Below are 25,836 nucleotides of genomic sequence, written 5' to 3'. Positions count from 1 at the left end.
CATCTCCTTAAGAATTTTCCACAGTTTCTTGTGATCCACAAAGTCAAATGCTTTGGTATACCTATTTACATTCCCAAAAGAAATGTTGCAAATGAATTTACTTGCAAAAGAGAAAGAAACTCATAGACTTGGAGAATGAACTTAAAATTTCCAGTGGGAAGTATAGGGGGAAAGGATATTGGATGGTTATTTACACATTGCTATGTTCAAAATGGATAACCAATACAGAACTACTGTATAGTACATGGAACTCAGCTCAGTGTTATGTGGCAGCCTGGATAAGAAGGGAGTTGGGGGGAGAATGGATACATGCATATATATGGCTGAGTACCTTTTCTATTCACCTGAATTTATCACAGCATTGTTGATTGGCTATACCCCAATGCAAAAAGAAAAATTAAAGGAAAAAAAAAACTACATAAAATTAAGGCCATCTGCACATCTCAACTTGTAATTACATATAAAAAGACAAAAAAAAAAAAAAAAAAAAGAATCTCAGTGTGCAGTCTGCCATCTTCCAGATCTAAGCTTTATTGAATAGCAAGAGCAATTTAGGAAAAAAAAAAAAGAATATAAGATAAAAAGCTTGTTTTAATATATGAAAATATCTATCAAACAGTAAAGTTAATGAGACATTTTATAATTTGTATACAATAATTTCTGAAGTGCTTTAGAACACTGTCAAGGGATATTGGAAAAATTGTTAAGAATTGATGTGATTGATCATGAATGAATATTTTTGTGCTTCCCACTGTTGTTATAAATTAAAAAAATACTTTAATAAACTGCTGCATTACTATGAAAAAAATAAAGGATTGGGGAAAAAAGATGGTTAAAGATAGGCAATGTGTCTTTTTGTAGTAGATAGAATCTGCAAGACTTATTCTTATTAGAAGATCTGATTTGAACAAGTATCATCAGTTAGAGAACATTTCTCTAGGTAAGAAACTGAACTTATTTTAGAAATGAATGCAGCAGATGATAAAATGCATCATGTCTGACTGAAGCAAGGATGAAACCAAGGTTATTCTACTCAATAATAAATTGATGGTGTTTTACTGATTCCATGGGTGTGGATGTGAAGCAACTGCCTTGCTAACAGAGAACTGTGGCAAAATAATATATATATTATAATGGCATATGTATGTAATATGTATATATATATATAATATTTTATGTGTGTATATATGCTTTTATATTTATACATATATATTTTCCTGGTATGCAATTCCTGAAGACATTGGAATCTCCTGAGTAACAGGAGAGCATTTTGTGTTTCTAGATTACAGATGGGGCCTTTAGATAGCTTCTAGATGGGGCTGGTGGCCATAAAGACCAAGTCATGATTAGAAAAATGGAACTTTCAGGTCTTTACTCTGCACTTCCCGACTGTGGAGAAGGTAGAAGGACTAGAGACTGAGTTCAGTCACAGTGGTCAACGATTTAATCAATCATACTTGCATAATGAAACCTCTGTTAAAACCTATCAACAGTAGAATTTGAGAAGAATCCTGTTGGAGAACACTTCAGTGTGCTGGGAAGACGATACATCCTGCGGGACAACGGAGACTAAGCACTGCCCAACCACCCCGCCCCACAATCAACACCTTGCTCTTTCTCTTCCATTGCATTGTTTCTGATTTGTACCCTTTATAATAAACTGGTAAGCATAAATAGTTTTGCTGAATTCTGTGAGTCATTGCGGCAAATTAATGAACCTTACAAAGGGGTTATAAGAACCCCAGTTCATAGCTAGTTAACCAGAAGTACAGTGGCCTTCTCTTTCAGGAGTTGTGACTGGTTCCTCAATTGGCAGCAGAATTGTGAACCAAATCCTTAACCTTCGGGTTCTGCACTAACTCCAGAAATTGATGTCACGATTTAATTGAATTGTTGGACACCCAATGGTGTCAAAGAATCAGAAAAAAACTTTTTAAATCTGGCTACCTGTATTTTAATCACTCCTGTTAGTGGTAGAAAGGGCAGAGATACCTACTATTTAAGGAAGTGATAAGTTTGCCTTTCATATTTGTGAGACTATCAGAGAGACTTGGATTGGGACATCCACTTCCATCATTACCAGAGAACCAGAGCTCATTATGTTCCACCCCATTCCTTCTTTTCCCTCTTGTTTCAGGCCTTGAGGGGAGTAGGGCCAAGAGACTAGTGTGTACCTTGCTGAAGCCTTGGAGTGCCACTCAAATTTGCAAGACAGGAGCTTCAGTAATCTGTGAAAGGAAAATGGTAAAAAAAAAATCTAAGGAAATGGGGTTTCTCTCTGAAACAAGTGACATTTTTCTGATAGATGGAAGAAAAATTCGGAATAAAGGCGGAAAGAAGGAATGCCAAAGATAAGCTAGGTTAGGAATCAGGTAAGCATCCTCAGAGGAACTCCCTGTAAGAGGGTGCAGTATTGTCAAGTGTATTCTTTTTGATAGTCAAGAAAACTTCACATTGGAGCCTTATTTTTTTTTTTTTCTCCCTCATTGAAAATCTCCTTAATCCTCTAGAAATTAAATTTTACATGTATCTGCACACTCGGGGAGACAGAGAATCGATTTTTCGTTTCCTCTTGAACTCTCTGTGAAGAGAGATTCTGATCAATTAACATGTATTATAAATTGGAAATCCAGGTCAGATAAACACCTCATGATGAATCCAGGAGGGGATAAACAAGTCTATGATCATCAACAAAGGGAAAGTGTAAGAAATTCAAAAAAAGAAAATATGTTGGCTCAATAAGCTATTAGATGTCATCGTCTCTAAGGATAAGAGAGAGGACTTAGTGAATACTTACGTTATACTTGTTCTTTTTTTCTTTTTTTACACACCTTACAAATTTTTATTGAGATTTACTGTGAAAAATCTATTAGTCGAGTTTCAAAAGTCTTACACTGTAACACAAAACCATTGATTTATTTGTTTAAAAAGGTAATAGACTAGTACTTTGTCTGGAACATGTCTATGTGATCATCATAAACTTGAAATTTTCAAACAAAAGTGGTCTCTTTGGCTGTAATATTAAAAGAATGCTCTTAAAATTATGATATTTCATCTTGTTTTTCTGCTATGTATATATATTTATTTTTATCAGCATTCATTTTCCCAAACAGGATTTAATATTCTTCAAAATAGGCAACACTTGGAAACTTGATAGAAGTAACAGAATCTTAGGGTCCACCAACTGAACCAGAATTTGAATTATTATAAGATTCCCAGCTGATTTGTCAGCAGATTAAAGCATAAGAAACATTGATATAGCAGAGTCTCTTACTTATTATAAACATTAGCTATCAATATGTTTTCCTTTTTTTTTTTAATTTTACTTTATTTTACTTTACAATACTGTATTGGTTTTGCCATACATCAACATGAATCCGCCACAGGTGTACATGAGTTCCCAATCCTGAACCCCCCTCCCACCACCCTCCCCATTCCATCTCTCTGGGTCATCCCAGTATGCTTGAGAGAGTCAGTTTCTAGGCAGGATGATAAGAAGTGTGGGGTCCCCAAGGAGGAGAGAGATGTCTGGAATTTTAAAGAAGGAAGAAAGGACAAACGTCTAGAATTTTTTTTTTTTCCCCTCTACATTCCTTAGTCTTAGTAGCATTTTTTTTTTTTCCCTTTAAACCAGAACTGGTGATTACTCAACAAAACTCAGTTTAAACTCAGCACTAAGGATTATATAACAACAACGTATCCTGCTTGAGAACAGATTCTCCTTCCTGAAAACCTTCTAACTAATCCTGTTATCTTAAAATGTATATTATAGGAGTGGGTCTGGTAAGATCTTTCTATTGTTAGATTCTAATCCTCTTATCTTAAAATGTAAATTGTGGAAATGGGTCTGGTATGATCTTTACAACTTTGAGATATTCTTTTGATTTACTGTAATAACTAATCAAAAAGATATAAAGTTCCCTTGCTAAGACTAGGACGGGGGTGCTTCTGATGTCTATGTCAGAATCTTTCTCTGTCCCTTTCACTGTAATGAAACTTCTGCCACACAAGGGCTCTGAGTGGTCAAGCTTGGTCTCTGGTCCTGAAGCTAAATCTTCAGAGATCACAAATCCGACTTCGTTCACCATAAATTATCATCTCGGGGGCTTGTCCGGGATTTTCAGGACAAGGTAAGAATACTCAGAGCTCTAGCCTGTCTGCTTTCTCAGTATACACATTTTCTGTCATACTAACCCTATGGTGTGCCTGTCTGTGTGGATGTAGAATGAAAGAGACATACCGAAATGAGTACGAAATGAGCCTTGAGCCCTGTTCTGCAGTTTTGCAGTGCCTCATAATGACTGAAGGCAGCCCCCAAAAGGAGAGCCTTGTTGGGGTTTATACCAACCTGCCAACGCCAGGAGACACCCAAGATCCCTGCGAGAGGAGCAACCAGAAATGGGCAAAGCGTGTAGGCTAAACTTTCCTTTTTCAGTCAGCTTTTCCTGGTCTCTTTGACCATTTCATAATTTCATCACTACTAACCTAATTGTAGGATCATAGACTTTCAATGGACTTGTGACTCATGCTGTTACTTTGTACTTTTACTTAGACCCCACACTTGGTAGTCATGGGAACCTAGACTTGCTAGAAGAGAGTTTAGGAGCTAAATGAAACTAGTGAGTCCTTTTTGTAGCTGTGCTTCCAAACGGTGTGGATGGAAGTGCTGCTAGGGAGCATAAGGTTTCTAAGAACATAAGTCAGGAATCCCAGTTTGGGAGTACAGTGGGACTCTTCCTTTGGTAGTACGAGCTCTTAGCGGGCCAGATAAAGCTCTCCAGTAGCTTAGAGATGTGGCAATGACTCCTCCTTTCTACTGAAGTCAGGCTTGTACTCAGTGAATGGGCACATGGAAGATGGACGCTTCCCTTAGTAGTCCTAGCTTGGGAAATATTCCAGGAAACTACTCTGTTACATCCTGGGTGTCATCAGAGGAATAGGGCAAATCAAACAAAGATCGTGGTGGTATGGAGTAAGAAATCAATTTGGGATGCCATCCGGTATACCGCTAATGTGTCTCCACCCAGCCTTATTGGTAGAAGTGGAAGGGATGAGTAAGGCGCCGGCGTCAGTAAGGGACAAACTAAGTCTGGGCAAGGAAGGAAAGCTTTGGTGAAAAGTCTGTCTCCACTCCCATCCAGAATAGGGAGGGATGCCTCCAATGGAAAGAAGCAAAGACCCTTGTAGCCACTTTTTTCTCTCTTACAGATGAGAGCTACTCAAAGCTCCAGACTCACAGCCTTGGATTGTGTCCAGAAAAACGGATGTATTTGACCCCTAGAATTTAAAGAAGACACACCTGACTTTCTTTTGCAAAGAAAGATACTTTCATGGCCACAGTATCCATTGGAGGGTAGCAGACAATGGCAGGTTGAAGGGTCTCTTAATTAAGATACTGTTTTACAACTAGACCAGTTCTGTGGAAAACAAGGAAAATAGGTAGAAGTGCCTATGTGTTACTCTTTTTTGCTCTGTGAGACATGTCAAACATAAGTCCTAAGACATGGCAGACAAATCTCCTAAGGGTACAGATTTCGGCGTAAAGCCTTCATCTCCCTCCTGTCCTCTTACTTTGCTTCTGCCTCTGTATCTGGGGCTCACAACTGAGCAAGTTGAGGGTCAAGGAACCCCTCCAGGAAGGCGTGCCTCAGTCTCGATAGAAGTTCAAATAATGTTCCAGTGCAGCCTCAGACTAGTCTGGTTTCAATAGGAAATCAGGCAGTCAAAGGAGAGAAGGCACAGACAACCAAAACTAAGGGTAAAATATAAGACAGAGAAAAGGATGAGACAGAGGATGAGAAAGTGGATGAGTATGAGAAAAAGCAGATTTCTCTAATCTACCCCTGGGAACATATGTGAAGGATAGCTAGAGAGGAACAGCTATACAGTTTACTGCCTCTTCAGGAGGCACTCACTGGAAAAAATAACCGATCCATAAAAATTCATAAGCCCTTACCTTACCCAGAGTTACAACAGATAAAGAGAGATCTGGGAGACTATCTAGTGGATCCAGAAAAGTACATAGAAGCTTTTACAGGACTAACTTTACTTTATGAGCTTACTTGGAGACATGTAATGTATGTCTTTGGACAGACACTGGTTCCTGACTTGAGAGCTCGAGTTTTGGGGGAAGCTACTGCTTTTGGAGATGAATGGCTTGAGTGTTAGGCAAGGGGAAAGAAGGAGCACGAAATATCTCTCCTCCCTATGGGTAGCCAAGTGCTTTCCATAGCAGAGCCAGATTGGGATTATCACAAAGAGAAAGGGATATGGGAGTAGACCCACTTTGTCAATTGCCTTATTGAACGGCTTAAGAGACCTCAAACCAAGCCTCGAAATTATGTTAAGTTGATTGACATTGAACAAAGAGAGAGGAAGCTGCTGGCGGATTCCCAGAATGATTTTGGGAAGGTCTTTGAAAGTTCACTAATATTTCTTCTGAGAGTACAGAGAGAGAGACAATAATAAAAGATAAATTTCTCACTCATTCAGCTCCAGATAGATGCCATAAGTTACAAAAAGAGGTGTTCGGACCGAATCAGCCTTTAGAGAAATTTTTGCAGCTTACTCAGACGGTATATTACAGTAGAGAATATAAGAAGGAAAAACAACAGAAAAGAACCAAAGAAAAGGCCCAGGCTCTAGAGATGGCTGGGAAAACTGCCGTGAGTCAACCTGAAGAGAAAAATGCCCAGAGGAGCCCAGGTGAAAAAGGACTGGCTTGCTATTGCTGAGGAAATGAGGGACATTTCAAGCGAAGTTGCTCTCAGGAGCCTAAGCACCTCCCCCTCACCCAACCCCGGCTCTCTGTCCAGTCTGTAAAGGACCATGCTGGAGAACAGACTGACCCCAGAGGTGTAGGCTCCAGGGCTCACAATCAGGACTAAAGATGCCCAGGGGTTCCTACACAAGCTCCCATCTTAATAATACCTGAGGAACCTCGGGTATTAACAACTGTGGGGGGCCAATGAGTTGATTTTCTTTTGGACACTGAGCCAACTTTCTCTGTGTTCACTGAATCCCCTGGCCCGCTTTCCTCCCCATCCACTAATGTAATGGGACTGTCAGGATGAGACAAATTTTATTATTTCAGTCATCCTTTAAGCTGTACCTGAGACTCTGTGTTGTTTTCTTACAGTTTCTGAGTTTCTGATCTTGCTGGGGTCTCCTTCACTCCTTCTGCGGAGGAATATACTGAGCAAGATCCAGGCCTCTGTTTTCATGAATATGGAGCTTGGTCTTTCTCTCTCACTAATTGAACAAAATGTAAATATCAAAGCGTGGGCGGATGGAAAAACTGTGGGTTGAACATAAAATACTGTTCCTGTTATCAAGCTCAAAAACCCTCACCTATTTCCACATAAAAAGTCATAAATGACACATCAGATAAAATGGATTTCCTTGATATCTTCAGGACATTCACTCCAAATGCAGAAGAATACACCTTCTTTTCAAGTTCACATGGAACATTCTCCAGGAGAGACCACATCCTGGGTCACAAATCACACCTCAGTAACTTTAAGAAAATTGAAATCATATCAAACATCTTCTCCAACTACAACACTATGAGACTAGGTATCAATGACAAGAACATAAAACAACAACTGTGAGAAACACAAACACATGGAGATTAAAAATACATTGCTAAATAACCAACAGGTTACTGAAGAAATCAAAAGGGAAATTAAAAAAAATTCTAGAAACAAGTGGCAATGAAATCACTATGACTCAAAACCTATGGGATGCAGCAAAAGCGGTTCTAAGAGGAAATTTTACAGCAATACAATCCTACCTCAAGAAACAAGAACAACAAAAAATAGACAACCTAAATTTGCACATAAAATTACTGGAAAAAGAAGAATAAAACCCCCCAAAATTAGTAAATGGAAAGAATTCATAAAGATCTGAGCAGAAATACCTAGATAGCATATTCAAAAGCAGAGACATTACTTTGCCAACAAAGGTCAGTCTAGTCAAGGCTATGGTTTTTCCAGTAGTCATGTATGGATGTGAGAGTTGGACTGTGAAGAAGGCTGAGTGTCAAAGAATTGATGCTTTTGAACTGTGGTGTTGGAGAATTGTCTTGAGAGTCCCTTGGACTGCAAGGAGATCCAACTAGTCCATTCTAAAAGAGATCAGTCCTGGGTGTTCTTTGGAAGGAATGATGCTAAAGCTGAAACTCCAGTACTTTGGCCACCTCATGAGAAGAGTTGACTCATTGGAAAAGACTCTGATGATGGGAGGGACTGGGGACAGGAAAAGGAGAAGGGGATGACAGAAGATGAGATGGCTGGATGGCATCACTGACTCGATGGACGTGAGTCTGAGTGAACTCCGGGAGTTGATGATGGACTGGGAGGCCTGGCGTGCTGCAGTTCATGGGTTCACAAAAATTTGGACATGACTGAGCAGCTGAACTGAACTGAACTGTGCAGAAATAAATGAAAAAGAAACGAAAGAAACAACAGCAAAAATCATTAAAACTAAAAGCTTGTACTTTGAGAAGATAAACAAAATTGGCAAACCTTTAGCCAGACTCATTAAGGAAAAAAGAAGAATCAAATCAACAAAATTAGAAATGAAAAAGGAGAGGTTACAACAGACAGTGCAGAAATACAAAGGATTAAAAGAGGCTATTAGGAACAGCTATATCACAATAAAATGGAAAACCTGGAAGAAATGAACAGATTTATAGTAAAGTTCAATCTTCCAAGACTGAAGCAGGAAGAAATAGAAATTATGATCAAGACAATTATAAGCACTGAAATTAAAACTGATCAAAAATATCCCAAAAAACAAAAGCCCAGGACCAGATAGCTTCACAGGAGAATTCTATCAAACATTTACAGAATAGCTAATGCCTATCCTTCTGAAACTCTTTCAAAAAGTTGCAGAGGAAGGAATATTTGCAAACTCATTCTACAAGGCCATCATCACCCTGATACCAAAACCAGACAAAGACAATACACACACAGAAGGAAACTATAGGCCAATGTCATTCATGAACACAGATGCAAAAATCCTCAACACAATTTTAGCAAAGAAAATTCAGCAAAATATCAAAAAGCTCATATGCCATGTTTAAGTTGGATTTATTCCAAGGATGCAAGGATTCTTCAGAAAACGCAAGTCAATGTGATACACTGTTCTAACAAATTGAAAGATAAAAAAAAGATAATCTCAATAGATGCAGAAAAAGCCTTTAACAAAATTTATCACTGAGTTATGATGAAAACTCTTCAAAAAAATATTATAGAAAGAACCTACCTCAGCATAATAAAGACCATATATGTTAAGCCTATAGCAAACATTTTTCTCAGTGGTGAAAAACTGAAAGCATTCCACCTAAAAAGATCAGAAACAAGACAAGGGTGTCCACTTTCACCACTATTATTCAACACAGTTCTGGAAGTCCTGGCTACAAAAATCAGAAAAGAAAAACAAATAAAAGGAATCTGATCAGAAAAGAAGTAAAGCATTCATTGTTTGCAGATGACATAGCACTGTATATAGAAAACCCTAAAGATAGTACTAGAAAATTACAAGACCTAACCAGTGAATTTAAGCAAAGTTGAAGGATACAAAATCAATACACAGAAATCACTTTCATTTTTATATACTAACAATGAGAAATCAGAAAGAGAAATTAAGGAAACAATCCCATTCACCATTGCAACAAAAAGAATAAAAGGAGACAAAGAACTGTACATGGAGAATTATGACACTAATGAAAGAAATCAAAGACAACATAAACAGGTGGAGAGATATTCCATGATTCTTGGTAGGAAGAATCACAGTTGTGAAAATGACTATACTACCAAACACAATCTACAGACTCAATGTGATTCCTATCAAATTACCAATAACATTTTTCACAGAACTAGAACAAAAAAATTCACAATTCATATGAAAATACAAAAGACCCTGAATAGCCAAAGCAGTCTTTCTTTCTTCAAAGAAAGAAGAACGGAGTTGGAGGAATCAACTTTCCTGAATTCAGATTATACTACAAAGCTACAGGCATCAAGACAATATGGTACAGTATGGTACTGGAATAAAAACAGAAATGTAGACCAATGGAACAAGACAGAAAACCCCAAAATAAACCCATGCACCTATGGGTACCTTATTTTTGACAAAGGAGGTGAGAATAAATTCATAACTTTAAATTATGCAGGTCAGGAAGGTTTAATGGATACACCATTAGACAATTCTGACATGAATGTATTTATGGATGGCAGTTCTTTTCTTTGGGATGGAAAATGGAAAGCAGTTTACTCTGTGGTTATTTCTGAACAGGTTTTAGAAGCAAAGTCTCATCTCCCTAGTACAAGTGCCCAATTGGTTGAGCTTGCAGCTTTAACCTGAGACCTGCTGCTGCTGCTGCTGCTGCTGCTAAGTCACTTCAGTCGTGTCTGACTCTGTGTGATCCCATAGACGGCAGCCCACCAGTCTCCCCTGTACCTGGGATTCTCCAGTCAAGAACACTGGACTGGATTGCCATTTCCTTCTCCAGTGCATGAAAGTGAAAAGTAAAGCGAAGTCATTCAGTGGTGTCTGACTCTTCGTGACCCCATGGACTGCAGCCCACCAGGCTCCTTCTTCCGTGGGATTTTCCAGGCAAGAGTACTGGAGTGGGGTGCCATCGCCTTCTCCAGACCTGAGCCCTAGAGTTAAGCAAAGGGAAGCGAGTAAATATCTATACTGATTCTAAGTATGCTTATTTGACTTTACATGCTCATGCTGCAATATGGAAAGAGAGACAGTTTAAAACAGCAACGGGAGAACCTAATAAACATTTCAAAGAGATTGAGAGATTTTTAACTGCTGTACATTTTCCTGAAGAAGTAACACACTGGAAAGAGTAAGGCAGGGACAGGAGTAAAGCAGCCAAGGGAAATCAGCTGGTCAATTCCCAAGACAGAAAAGTGGTGCTCTATGAACTCCCTCTCCTACAAATGCCCCTAGTCTGGACAGGTCCTGCCAAACAGGAAAAAGCAAAATACACTGCAGAATCAGAAAGATATGAGAAAAGAGGAGCAAAAATTACTGATAAAGGATGGTTACAGCCTGAAGACAGATAATTAATAATTCTTGAAAATGCTCAATGGAAAATTCTTAAGCCAGAGTTGTAATTTAGGTGTTGAGAGCACTTACCAGATGGCTTCTAGCCTATTTGAGGGGAAAAATGTAATGAAAACTTTAAAGAATATTATAAAGAGATGTTAGATTTGTCAGAAAAATAACCCAAAGACTGAAAAGTTAGTAAAAACTGGGTTACAGTGAAATGAAAAGTATTCTGGAGAGGATTGGGAAACTGATTTTAACTCAAATGCCAAAAACAACGGATTTTCTTCCTTACATTCTGGGTAGACACTTTTACTGGATGGATTGAGGCATTTCCTTGCTATAGTGGGCAGGCTAAGGAAGTTATAAAAATTTTAATCCATGAAATTATTCCCAGGTTTGTGCTGCCACGGAGCCTCTCAGTGACAATGGCTCTGCCTTTAAAGCTGCTCTAACTCAAGGGGTGTCAAAAACTCTAGGAATACAATGTCATATTGTTTCTGGAGACACCAATCTTCAAGAAAGATCAGGTCAGTTCAGTTGCTCAGTCGTGTCCTACTCTTTGAGACCCCATTAATCGCAGCACACCAGGCCTCCCTGTCCATCACCAACTCCCGGAGTTCACTCAGACTCACGTCCATTGAGTCAGTGATGCCATCCAGCCATCTCATCCTCTGTCGTCCCCTTCTCCTCCTGCCTCCAATCTCTCCCAGCTTCAGAGTCTTTTCCAATGAGTCAACTCATCACATGAGGTGGCCAAAGTACTGGAGTTTCAGCTTTAGCATGATTCCTTCCAAAGAAATCCCAGGGCTGATCTTCAGAATGGACTGGTTGGATCTCCTTGCAGTCCAGGGGACTCTCAAGAGTCTTCCCCAACACCACAGTTCAAAAGCATCAATTCTTTGGTGCTCAGCCTTCTACACAGTCCAACTCTCACATCCATACATGACCACAGGAAAAACCATAGCCTTGACTAGATGGACCTTAGTCAGCAAAGTAATGTCTCCTCTTTTGAATATGCTATCTATGTTGGTCACAACGTTTCTTCCAAGGAGTAAGCGTCTTTTAATTTCATGGCTGCAGTCACCATCCGCAGTGATTTTGAAGCCCCCAAAAATAAAGTCTGACACTGTTTTCACTGTTTCCCCATCTATTTCCCATGAAGTGATGGGACCAGATGCCATGATCTTCGTTTTCTGAATGTTGAGCTTTAAGCCAACATTTTCCACTCTCCACTTTCATTTTCATCAAGAGGATTTTTAGTTCCTCTTCACTTTCTGCCATAAGGGTGGTGTCATCTTCATATCTGAGGTTATTGATATTTTTCCTGACAATCTTGATTCCGACTTGTGTTTCTTCCAGTCCAGCGTTTCTCATGATATACTCTGCATAGAAGTTAAATGAGCAGGGTGACAATATACAGCCTTGATGTACTCTTTTTCCTATTTGGAACCAGTCTGTTGTTCCATGTTCAGTTCTAATTGTTACTTCCTGACCTGCATACAGATTTCTCAAGAGGCAGGTCAGATGGTCTGGTATTCCCATCTCTCTCAGAGTTTTCCACAGTTTATTGTGATCCACACAGTCAAAGGCTTTGGCATAGTCAATAAAGCAGAAATAGATGTTTTTCTGGAATTCTCTTGCTTTTCCCATGATCCAGCGGATGTTGGCAATTTGATCTCTGGTTCCTCTGCCTTTTCTAAATCCATTTTGAACACCAGGAAGTTCATGGTTCACGTATTGCTGAAGCCTGGCTTGGAGAATTTTGAGCATTACTTTACTAGCATGTGAGATGAGTGCAATTGTGCGGTAGTTTGAGCAGTCTTTGGTATTGCCTTTCTTTGGGATTGGAATGAAAACTGACCTTTTCCAGTCCTGTGTCCACTGCTGAGTTTTCCAAATTTGCTGGCATACTGAGTACAGCACTTTCACAGCATCATCTTTCATGATTTGAAATAGCTCAACTGGAGTTCCATCACCTCCACTAGCTTTGTTTGTAGTGATGCTTTCTAAGGCCCACTTGACTTCACATTCCAGGATGTCTGGCTCTAGATGAGTGATCACATCATCATGATTATCTCGGTCGTGAAGATCTTTTTTGTACAGTTCTTTCGTGTATTCTTGCCACCTCTTCTTAATATGTTCTGCTTCTGTTAGGTCCAGACCATTTCTGTCCTTTATCGAGCCCATCTTTGCATGAAATGTTCCCTTGGTATCTCTAATTTTCTTGAAGAGATCTCAAGTCTTTCCCATTCTGTTCTTTTCCTCTCTTTCTTTGGATTGATAGCTGAAGAAGGCTTTCTTTTCTCTTCTTGCTATTCTCTGGAACTCTGCATTCAGATGCTTATATCTTTCCTTTTGTCTTTTGTTTTTCACCTCTCTTCTTTTCACAGCTATTTGTAAGGCCTCCCCAGACAGCCATTTTGCTTTTTTACATTTCTTTTTCATGGGGATGGTCTTGATCCCTGTCTCCTGTACAATGTCACGAACCTCATTCCATAGTTCATCAGGCACTCTATCAGATCTATTTTCTTAAATCTATTTCTCACTTCCACTGTATAATCATAAGGGATTTGATTTAGGTCATACCTGAGTGGTCTAAGCGGTTTTCCCTGCTTTCTTCAATTTAAGTCTGAATTTGGTAATAAGGAGTTCATGATCTGAGCCACAGTCAGCTCCTGGTCTTGTTTTTGTTGACTGTATAGAGCTTCTCCATCTTTGGCTGCAAATAATATGATCAATCTGATTTCAGTGTTGACCATCTGGCAATATTCATGTGTAGAGTCTTCTCTTGTGTTATTGGAAGAGGGTGTTTGCTATGACCAGTACATTTTCTTGGCAAAACTCTATTAGTCTTTACCCTGCTTCATTCCACCTTCCAAGGCCAAATTTGCCTGTTACTCCAGGTGTTTCCTGACTTCCTACTTTTGCATTCCAGTCCCCTATAATGAGAGGACATCTTTTTGGGGTGTTAGTTCTCAGGAAAGATACAAAATATTAATGGCATTATTAAGAGACATCTGTGTAAATTAACTCAAGAGACTCAGGACAATTGGCTTAAAGTTCTGTGCATAGCTTTAATGAGGGCTCAGACTGCACTTAGAAGGGAGCGACTGTCCCTCTTTGGGTATATCTATGGAAGACCCTGCTTAAGCACAGACTTTATTATAGACCCTGAAGCCTTAGAATTAGCTATGTGACTCAGCTTTCAGCCTTTCAACATACATTATGGAAACTCCAGAAAGTGACTCCTGATCCAGGCTCTGAGTCCAACAAGCCGCTATTTGAGCCAGGCACTGAGGTCCTGATAAATACATTGGTATCTGGAGGGCAATGTCTCGAGCCCCTCTAGGAAGGCCCTCACCAGGTTATTCTTTCTTCTCCTATAGCTGTCAGGGTGCCAGGAATTGATTCCTGGATGCACACACACGAGTTAAAAAGTGGCACCCTGACCAAAACTAAAAAATGTCATTTTATGTCTTTATCCTTTGTGCGTTCATCTTTTACTTTTCAGATGGGCCTGATAATCTAAGCGAGCCTGCTTCTGTTGACTCCAAAAGTCCCAATTCTGCCATTTGACCCTTAAGACAACACCTTCCTGTCCTGGCTCATTCTTATGCTGCATTCCACAATCAGTCTATTTGCTGGGTCTACAGAGCATTCCCCTCTTCATCAGTTGAAAATTTCTCATGGTAGGTTTCTCCATTTCAAAAAAAATACTTTCTTCAATTCTGTGAATAATTTTACCAACAGCAATCACGTGTTAATGCCTGTCTTTAATATGATGACATTTATCAATTAATGACCTATGTGACTGGTGTAACACTTTGTACCTTAACTATGGACATAATGTGACTTTCAATTTTGATTATACATTATCTTGGTTTAATGACTACTTTGATGCACATAAGAAGGTAAATGGGTCTTGATCTGGTGGTTTCCTACCTGATGTTTATCAAATATGGGATGAGGTCATATGGCTAACTTCTGAAAAGGAATGTCTACTATCTAATGTTCCCATATGCTGGGAACACATAGAGTCATCCTCAGAAGTTAGCCAACAACTTTATTATAATTTTTGGAAACAGTTGGGATTTTTGCCTCAAGAAATGTGCAACATACGCATGCATACCTTTGTTTTCTAATCCCAGTTCAGTTCCACGTTTTGCCTGGCCAGGAACTCATGGGACTGGATCCCTCAGTCACACTGGTTTGCTCCAAATGAGACCTACTGGCTATGTGGCTCTTACCCATGGGCATGGCTTCCCACTGACTGGATAGGGGGATGAACACTAGGTTTACCTTTTACGCATGGCTTCATATTTTCAGAGCTTCCAGAGAAGACTGCTAATCTGCCACACCTTAAAACTCACTGGGCAAGGTCTGTATTTCACTGGTAAGATTATCTGGCTGCAATATTCATTCCTCTCTGGGAACTACAGATGTTGTCCTACGAATTGATGCTCTGAGTAACAACTCAACAGACTTTACAAGATTCTAAAAAAGCTATTTCAGCCCTTAATGCTGAACAAATACAAGTTAGGAAAGTGGTTTTACAGAACAGATTGGCCTTAGATATTCTAACAGCCACACAAAGAGGAAGTTGTACTATTATTAATAACTAATGTTGTACATATATACCATATATGAGTACTAATGTTATTCACTTTACTAAACACATGAACAAAATGATTCAGGCTATGGATTCTCCTGAAGCCACAGTCACCTCACTTTGGGAAACATTAACTAGCTCCCCATGGTGGAAAACTATCTTAATTATAATAATTCTAATTGTTCTGTTTTTACTGTTTGCTCCCTGCATCTGTAACTGTGTAACTGGATTTGTTTCTAACTATCTGAAAGCTTTCAAGTTACAAATGGTTGTTCAGGCTCCTACAAGTGCCACAGCCTCCTCCAACTATTACTTGGGACCAGTTTAGGGATGATGCCCCTCAACAGCAGGAAGTAGTTATGGAAAGAAAACAATGCCCCTTTCCCTTGGCAACATGATTCTCCTAAAAGAAAAGGGGGAGTAGGGATGGGAGAGTCAATTTCTAGGTAGATTGATAAGAAGCCCATGGTCCCCAAACTGGAGAGAGGGGTCTCGGGTTCTTGAGGAGGAGATAGGGGTCTGGAATTCTCAAGGAGGAGGAAAGGACAAACGTCTTTCCATTGCCCCCCCTCCCCCCTCCACTACATTTCTTAGTCTTAGTCACATTTTTTTTCCCCTTTTAAATCTGCTGATTACACAACAAAACAACTCAGTTTAAACTCTATACTAAGGATTATATAACAGCATTGTATCCTGCTTGAAGACAGTTTGTCCTTCCTAAAAAGTTTCTGACTACTCCTGTTATCTTAAAATGTATATTATGGGAGAGGGTCTGGTGAGATCTTTTTAAGTTCTAATCCTGTTATCTTAAAATGTAAATTGTGGGAGTGGGTTGGTAAGGTCTTTACAACTTTGAGACATTCTTTTGATTTATTGTAATAACTAATTTTCTTTTTCGGAGATCATGAATCCAACATTGTTGCAGGAAAGGGGACCCCTTCCAGGGCCCGAAACTGGGCTTCTGTCTAACACTCGGAAATGAATTGTCCGAGGAAACACATGTACTGACAAAGCAAGAGATTTTATTGGGAAAGGGCACCCGGGTGGAGAGCAGTAGGGTAAGGGAACCCAGGAGAACTGCTCTGCAGCGTGGCTCACAATGTCAGGTTTTATGGTGATGGGATTAGTTTCTGGGTTGTCTTTGGCCAATCATTCTAATTCAGAGTCTTTCCTGGTGGTGCACGCATCGTTCAGCCAAGATGGATGTTATCGAGAGGGATTCTGGGAAGTGGACAGACACATGGTTTCTCCTTTCGACCTTTGCCGAACTCTTCCGGTTGGTGGTGGCTTATTAGTTCTGTATTCCTTATCAGGATCTCCTGTCATAAAACAGCTCATGCAAATGGTTACTATGGTGCCTGGTCAGGGTGGGCAGTTTCAATCAATGTGTTTCCCCTAACAACATCATTCACTGTAAGTTATCATGCTGAAACATTTTGCAATGTTTATTGAAAATTATTTAGAGATTGTTGCAGGGTTATTTCCATGGTTACAAAAGGCAAGTCTTAAAAAGGAATTTTGGACTTGCCATCCTAAATATTTGGAGAGATTCATTCTTTGAATATGTGTGTGTGTGTGTGTGTGTGTGCGTGTGTGTGTGTTAAAGGCATGAATCCAGTTTTCAAGCATATATTTGGGGGCCACTGAAAACGTTGGAGAGGCCTAAATATGTGAACTGAGATTAAAGGGGAATTTATATTTTATTTTTATCGTGTGTGTGTCCAACCATGTAAATCCTTCAGTTCCTGATGATATAAATTTTACCTTAAAATTTAAGAGCAAGATGTAGGGTGCACTGTAATAAATGAATTGATTTCTAGTAGTTCAATTATATACTATAGAATATGTAAATGATTTTGTTCCTGGTGGGAAGTGGGGGGATTACTGTAAGCTGAGAACTGCATAAAACTGACTCTGATGTAAATGTCTTATCTTTTTAAACTTACAGATTATTAGGGCCAAAGCTATGACTTACATACTTTTTAAATAGTTCTGTTACTTATGCACCATCCTGCACAGGATAAGCCTATAACTAGTTAGTTGGTTGCCTAAGTCAATAGCAGAAATTATTATGTAAAGAGAAGACTCAAATATTCAATATTTTTCACATGATGGATAAGGCTTTTAAAAGGATGAAGAATTCACTGAATGTATACAATATGTATTATATACATGGAAAAAGTGAGATAATTCCAGAAAACATCCACTTCTGCTGCACTGAGTATGCTAAAGCTTTGACTGTGTGGATCACAACAAACTGTGGAAAATTCTTAAAGAGATGGGAATATCAGACAACCTTACTTGCCTCCTGAGAAATCTGTATCCAGGTCAAGAAACCACAGTTAGAATTGGACATGGAACAATGGACTTTTTCCAAATTGGGAAAGGAGTATGTCAAGGCTGTATATTGTCACCCTGCTTATTTAACTCATATGCTGAGTACATCATGCAAAATGCCAGGCTGCATGTAGCACAAGCTGGAATCAAGTTGGACAGGAGAAATATCAAAAACCTCAGATGTGCAAATGACATCAACCTTATGGCAGAAAGAGAAGAAGAACTAAAGAACCCATTGATGAAAGTGAAAGAGGGGAGTGGAAAAGCTGGCTTAAAACTCAACATTCAAAACAACAAAGATTATGGCATCTGGTCACACCGCTTCATGGCAAATGGATGGGGAAACAATAGAAGCAGTGACAGACTTTATTTTCCTGGGCCTTGAAATCACTGCAGATGTTGACTGCAGCCATGAAATTAAAGACACTTGCTCCTTGGAAGAAAATGTATAACAAACCTAGACAGCATATTAAAAACCAGAAACATCACTTTGCCAACAATGGTCTGTATAGTTAAAGATATGGCTTTTCCAGTAGTCATGTGTGGATGTGAGAATTGGATCATAAAGAAGGCTGGGCACCAAAAATTTCAAATTTTGAACTGTGGTGCTCAAAACTCTTTGAGAGACCCTTGACTGCAAGGAGATCAGACCAGTCAATCCTAAAGGAAATCAGTCCTGAATATTCATTGAAAACACTGATGCTGAAGCTGAAGTCCAATACTTACTGACTCATTTGAAAAGACCCTGATGCTGGGAAAAATTGAAGGCAGGAGAAGAAGGGGACGACAGAGGATGAGACGGCTGGATGGCATCACAGACTCGATGGGCATGAGTTTGGGCAAGCTCCGGGAGTAAGTGATGGACAGGGAAGTCTGGCGTGCTGCAGTCCATGGAGTCACAAAGAGTCGGACATGCCTGAGCGACTGAGCTAACATACAATATGTCATTAATAGTATAAGACAAGAATTGATAGGCTCTTTACTCTATTGTCCAGTCTTGCTACAATTTGCAATCTCAGGAGAGTTGGAAAGACCTCTAGCTAAATAAAATCAAGTTGGCACGGGTTTCTTTAGGCATGTTTAATAAGGATTCAAGGTGATCTTACTTTTTTTCTTTTTTAATGATCATACCTGGGACTTAGACTCACTCTACTAACTACTTGTAATATTGCTCTGACATCTCAAACCAGAATTTTCAAACTCTTGTCCTGTCTACCTTATATCCATCCCACCAGACTACGTATTCAACTGTGGTGATTTTCTTTCTGCTCACACCAAAAAAGAAGCTATGTAAAGTTATATATAGATATATTTCTGGTATTTTTCTTGTTAGGCATAACTTGTCAAGATTACTAACATTTAAATATTTAAAAATGTATTTTAATATATAAGAAAAGAATGTTATGAGCAAATTAGTTTCCTCTCTAGGGAGAGGTGATATAAGCTAGAAAATACTGAGATTGCCTTGTCTCCTTTAATTCTCTTCTTCACATAGATCTTTACAGATCTTAGAGGTTCTATATCTTCTAAATTAAAAAATATATATATACATCATATGGCATCACATATGTGGAATCTTAAAAATATGATACAAATGAACATATTTACAAAGCAGAAATAGACTCACAGTCATAGAAGGAAGGCTTGCGGCTACCAAGGAGGAAAAATAGGGGATGAATTGGGATTTAGGAATTGACATACAGACACTGCTATGTACGGAGTAGATGGGCAGCAGGTGAAATCCTTATATATATTTATATATGCATATAGAAAGGCAGTGCAGCTGAACTAACACAACATTTTAAATCAACTACGCTTCAATTAAAATAGAAAATACAAATAGAGATTAGTTTATTTGGTTGCCTCTTTTTTGAAGTTTTATTTAAAAATTAATCAGTACCATGAATAGCTAATTCCTACTAGCCTAACATATGACCTTGTTGTGAAAAGTAGAGACAAGCATTTAAGACCTGATCGGAGCATGGTTCTAAGTAAGTAGCATTCAAGAAAAAAGAAAATGGCAAAAGAAAGCAAGGACAAGAGAAGCAATCATCTGTCTTTATCATGAAAATGATTTTCATTTCCCCAAATCACAGCCATCCTGTACCCACCCAACCTATGCAGTCCACAGCCTGGAGATGAGCAATGTAAATTAATTTCTGTGTTATTGAACAGGATTCCACAATAGATAGATACAGTTTGGATTACTATCTTATTATATGTCATGACCACTGCAGTCATGTAATTGACTCTCCAGATAAATCAAAACCAAAACTAAAACCATTTTGTGTATTTTCATTATTCTGGATGGTTTAAAAAAACAAACAAATAAGCCAAAAATATATAGCATGTGAAGAGAAAAGCCATTTGATTTTATACATATACATGTAAGAATCGCCCTCTGTGATATGCCAGCAGTTGTGGTAAATGCTGCTCAGTATAATGAGGGAAGCTCTGAAACATTTTAGCAAAGCCTTCAAAACTGGACAAATGCTTTAACCTTAAGTCAAATCAACCCTTCAGTCCATATTGCTTTAAGCTTCTGTAAGCTCTTTATTGCTGTTAGAGCAGATGGATCAGAGGAGACAAATATAGTTTGCTGTTTTAAGGCATGCTGGCCTGTGTGCCTATACACACACACAGGCACACGTGCACACACAGACACACCATGCACCATATGGCACTGCCTATTGACCTTTGAAACATCAAGCGACTAAAATGTTACATGCTTCTTTTAGGTATAAAACTTGTTTGCTTGACTTCTAATAAAAACTGTTATCATGCTCAAAAATGTGTTTTAACTTTTGGTTTGATTCTGAGCCGAGTCTTACATATTTAGTACAACCTGAATGCCCCAAAATAGCCAGAAAACTTTTTCACTAGAAGGTATTCTACTTACATCCAAAGAGGCAGTAAAATATGTCTTCAAATCTGTTCTTGCTTCCATCCTTCTGGAGAATAGGCACCAAGCTAGCTGGGTTGTAACTTCGGATTTGTATCAAATGTTGAGATGAACACTGTTCAGGTATCATGTGTTGACTCTCTAAGACTCAGGCAAAGGAGAATTTATTGAAATCTAGAAGTGTTAGATAGAAGCTTTATTGAACTGCCATAGTTGGGCCAATGAAATGCGATATGTTGATCATTAGGTCAATATGGCAAATATGGCAGTTGTGATATGTCTTCATAAAATCCTTGGCTTGACTTTATACAAATTCTTCCCATGTCATCAAAAAACATCCTCTTATTACTATTCTCTTCTAATGAATCTCGTGAAATTAGGAAAATGATCCCTGTTATTCTGCCTTACATGAATAGTCTTTAATTATATGTTCTGAAGGGTGTCCTTTTGGATAACAAATCCCTAAATCTGAGAGGACTCCAAAGCTTGAATTACTCTTTCTACATAAGCCAATATTGGGTAGAAACAGGAGCAGTGAGCAATTAGTCTCTGTAAATGATGTAGTTAATGAGCAACTGGATTAGTTTGGCTTGGGCCTTCCTTGCTGTTGTGCTTAAGAATGTGTGGGTAAAATTAAAAGAAAATATGGGTCCAGGCAATTTCAGCTGCTTTGAAGAACTTCCAAAGAGCCTATCTATGAATACAGCATTTAGAACACAAAGGAAATACTCTAGTTCTTCTATACAACTGCTGCCTGCTTTGTCATTTTCACTGTTGGAAAAGCTAAGGTCCAAGAATCTTTGCTGCCTAATCCATTTTATTTCTACTTTGCCTCTATTTTTCTTCCTGTTCTCTCTGACCATTCTTCCACTTCACAGGAGATACATAGAGTGGCAGAAAACTCCATTTTAGAACTAAAATTAAAGTCATGGCATTTAACCAATATAAATCTTAGAGTCAAAAGGAAAACAGAGGCTCAAACTGTTCATTCATAAATGACTCAACAACTTGAATTCAGCTATTTTGCAAATATATATGAACATTTAGTTAGGACTGGAAATAACAAATAATGAAACCAACAGAGTATTTGCCAGTGATATATGTTGAGTGCTTGCAGTATGCAAGGACTCTGCCAGGTATGTATGACAGCTATATAGACAGATACTGCACCAAACTTGGCTGAGTTTATATTGGGTGAATATATGACATTTGTTACAGTGAAGCTCACAATCTGAATGAATAAGACATATATAAGTAACCACACAGCTAAGTAGTACAAGCACCACATGAACTCACGGAAGCTAAAGGGATTCATAAGGATTGGGGGGGAGGGGCAGGAGGCAAAGAGGGTAATGGTTCACCATCTGACCTGAGATCTAAGTGCCGGGCAGAGCCATAACATGCTAGGGTTAGAAGGAGAACACTCAGTAGAGATGTGTGCATGCTAAGTCGCTTCAGTCATGTCTGACTCCTTGTGACACTATGGACTGTAACCTAGCAGTCTTCTCTGTCCATGATTCTCCAGGCAAGAATATTTGAGCGGGTTGCCATGCCATCCTCCAGGGGACCTTCTGGACCCAGGGACTGAACTGTGTCTCTTATGTCTCCTGCATAGGCAGCTGGATTCTTTCCACTAGCACCACCTGGGAAGCCCATCAGTGGGTATATATCATAAGGTATGTATAAAATTCTAAATCTAAGACATCACAGAAAATATTGCTACATTTTAGGTGGGAACAGAAGGCCTAGGCAAGAAAGCAGTGGGAGAGTAATAAATTAGTTCATATAATAAACAGGTGACTACTCTGTATCCAGGTATCATTCTATGCTGATATATGGTAGCAAAAATAAGATGAACTTTGTATTCTAGTAGAGGATGTGGTGTGGAGGTGTTAAGTCGATTCAGTTGTGTCTGACTCTTTGTGACTCCAGGGACTAAAGCCCACCAGTCTCCTCTGTCTGTAGGATTCTCCAGACAAGAATACTGGAGTGGGTTGGTATGCCCCACTCCAGGGGATCTACCAGACCCAGGGATTGAACCTGCATCTCCTGTGACTCCTGCACTGCAGGTGGATTCTTTACTGCTGAGCCATTAATGGAAGTCCTGAGGATGTGGTGGGCAGTCTGCAAGTGTCAGTTCTCAGTTGTTTCCAACCCTTTGTGACCCCATGGACTGTAGCCCTCCAGGCTTCTCTGTCCATGAGATTCTCCAGGCAAGAATACTGGAGTGGGTTGCCACAATCTTCTCTAGGGGATCTTCCCAACATAGGGTCTGAACCTGGGTCTCCCACACTGCAGGCAGATTTTCTACCATTTGAGCCATAGGGGCAGTTTGCAAAGTGGCAGTCTGCAATTTCCTCCTGGAAATTATCTGCTTATGTAATTCTTTCAGCCTAAAGTGTGGACTGGTTAGTGATATGCTTCTAATGATAGAACACGACAAAAGTGATGGGGTGTCACTTCAGAGATTAGGTTTCTGAAATACTGTGATTTCTATCTTGCTTCTTTTCTTTCATTCTCTTCTTTGCTCAATGTCAGGGGAGCTAGCTGCCATGTGGTGAGTTATGCTATAGAGAGTCCCATGTGGCAAGGATCTGGCCAGTGAGGACCTGAGGCTAGACAGCAGTGACTGAGTTTAGAAGTGCCTTCTCCTCCAGTTAAGCCTTGAAATGATTATTGTCCTTGCCAAAAAATTGATTATAGCCTCTAAAAATCCCTGAGCCAGAGACTCCAAAATAATGCTTGGATTCTTACTTTATAGAATTTATGTGATAATAAAATGTTTGTGGTTTCATGTCGCTAATTTTTGGTGTATTTAGTTATTCCAGCATGTATAAATATAACAGAGAGAAATAATTCATTCTCTCTAGTCCCACACATGCAACAACTTTGAAGAAAAATTATTCAGGATAATGGGGGCCGTTTGGGAACTAGGCGCTCCAGGGAGCAGGCTGGATGACATGTGTTACAATTTTGTATAGAGTGATCAGGCAAGACCACAGGACAATGTGACATTTGAACCAAATTCTGAAAGGGGAAGGGGGATTGGACTGTGTGGATTGCTGGGGAGAACATACTATATAAAGAAGATCTCAGATAGGTATATCCTTGGAGAGGAGTTTGTGGAGATTTTTTGAGGAAGAACAAGAAAGCCAAGGTGGCTATAGGGGGAAAATGGATGAGGAAGGGGGTGGTTTTACATGAAGTTAGAGAAGTAGTAGGTGTAAAGAATACATATAGCTCTGAAGGATTTGGTAAGGCTGTTGGATTTAATACTGAGTAAACTGGATAGCTTTTGAAGGATTTTAGCAAAAGAGTGATATCTATTGACACACACACATTATATATATATATATATATGTATATATATATATATATATATATATATGCTTTATAAAATGTACTATAGGAAGGCAAGGGAGAAAGGAAAGAATTAGTTAGGAAGCCATTATAATTATCTTGGTGATGGATGTTTCATGTTGGTAGCATGCAGTAGAGTGAGAAGTAAATATACGCAGAAGGTAAAGAAGGTACATTTATGGATGGATTGGATTAGATGCATAGTGGAAAGACTCTGGAGAGGTGTGGCAAGACTAATACAGTATTGCAAAGTAAAATAAAAAAAAATAAATTAAAAAAGTTCTTAAAAAAAATTTTAAAAACATAAAAAAAAAGAATGACACCAATATTCTTACCTGAACATCTATAAATGGAATTTCCATTTACTATGATGAAGAAGGCTCTTTACATTAGAGTAGGAATTGGGGGTGAGAAGAGGAATAAGGTGGGGTGCTATGCCATCAGAATTTTTGTATTTTTACTTATAGAATTTGAGTTACTTCTTAGATATCTAAGTGAAGGTGGCAAATAAGTTTGGGGCAAACAATGGATTTAGAGGTCAGGGAACCCAGGCTTAAGTTATACATTTGGGGATTGTCAGGGTACAGGTGGCATTATGAGACCAGTTCCTCCACACAGTGTACTTTCAAGAAGTACCACTTACTTTAGGTTCCTCAAAATAGTATTCACATGAAATGTCATAACGATTATGACCACTGGAATTGTGAAAGACAATAACCCTGTAAGAGTCTGATGATGGAGCTAGGGCAAAGATGGTAGTAAAGAAGGAAAGAGATATATAAGCTTACTCTTAGAAAGTCTAACATTTGGATGTTGTGAAGTTTATGGAGGACTAGTAAGGGCAGCTTAAAAGAGGAAACCAGCAATGTAGGCAGAAAATATTAAGAGAGCCAAGTATAGAACTTATATCAAGAAGCATAGATTAATCAACTATGTCAAATTCTGATGTAAGATTTGTTGTTGTCGTTCAGTCAATATGTCTGACTCTTTGTGATACCATGGACTGCTGCAGAGTAGGCTTTCCTGCCCTTTACACTTTCCTGAAGTTTGCTCAAATTCATGTCCATTGTGTTGGTGATTCTATCTAACCATCTCATCCTCTGCCACTCCCTTCCTCTTTTTGCCTTTAATCCTTCCCAGCATTAGGATCTTTTCCAATGAGCTGGCTTTTTGCATCAGGTGGCCAACGTATGGGAGCGTTATCTTCATCTTTCTAGGCAGTGGAGAGGGCTGATGACTTGGTAAGAGCTGGTTTGTAGAATGGTATATGTGAGTGCATGCTCAGTCATTCAGCTGTGTTTGACTCTTTGCAACCTCATGGACTCTAACTCACCAGTCTCCTCTGTCCATGAGATTCTCCAGGCAAAAATACTGGAGTGGGTTTCCATGCTCTCCTTCAGGGCATCTTCTGGACCCAGGGATTGAACCAATGTTTCATATAGCTCCTGCATTGGCAGGCAGATTCTTTATCACTGAGCCACTTGGGAAGCCCTTTAGAGAGATATCAGTTCAGTTCAGTTCAGTTGCTCAGTTGTGTCCGACTCTTTGCAACCCCTTG

Source organism: Ovis canadensis, chromosome 15, assembly GCF_042477335.2.
Source record: "Ovis canadensis isolate MfBH-ARS-UI-01 breed Bighorn chromosome 15, ARS-UI_OviCan_v2, whole genome shotgun sequence".
Lineage (NCBI taxonomy): Eukaryota > Metazoa > Chordata > Mammalia > Artiodactyla > Bovidae > Ovis > Ovis canadensis.
The sequence above is the reverse complement of the archived record's forward strand: the minus strand, read 5'-3'. Positions refer to the sequence as shown.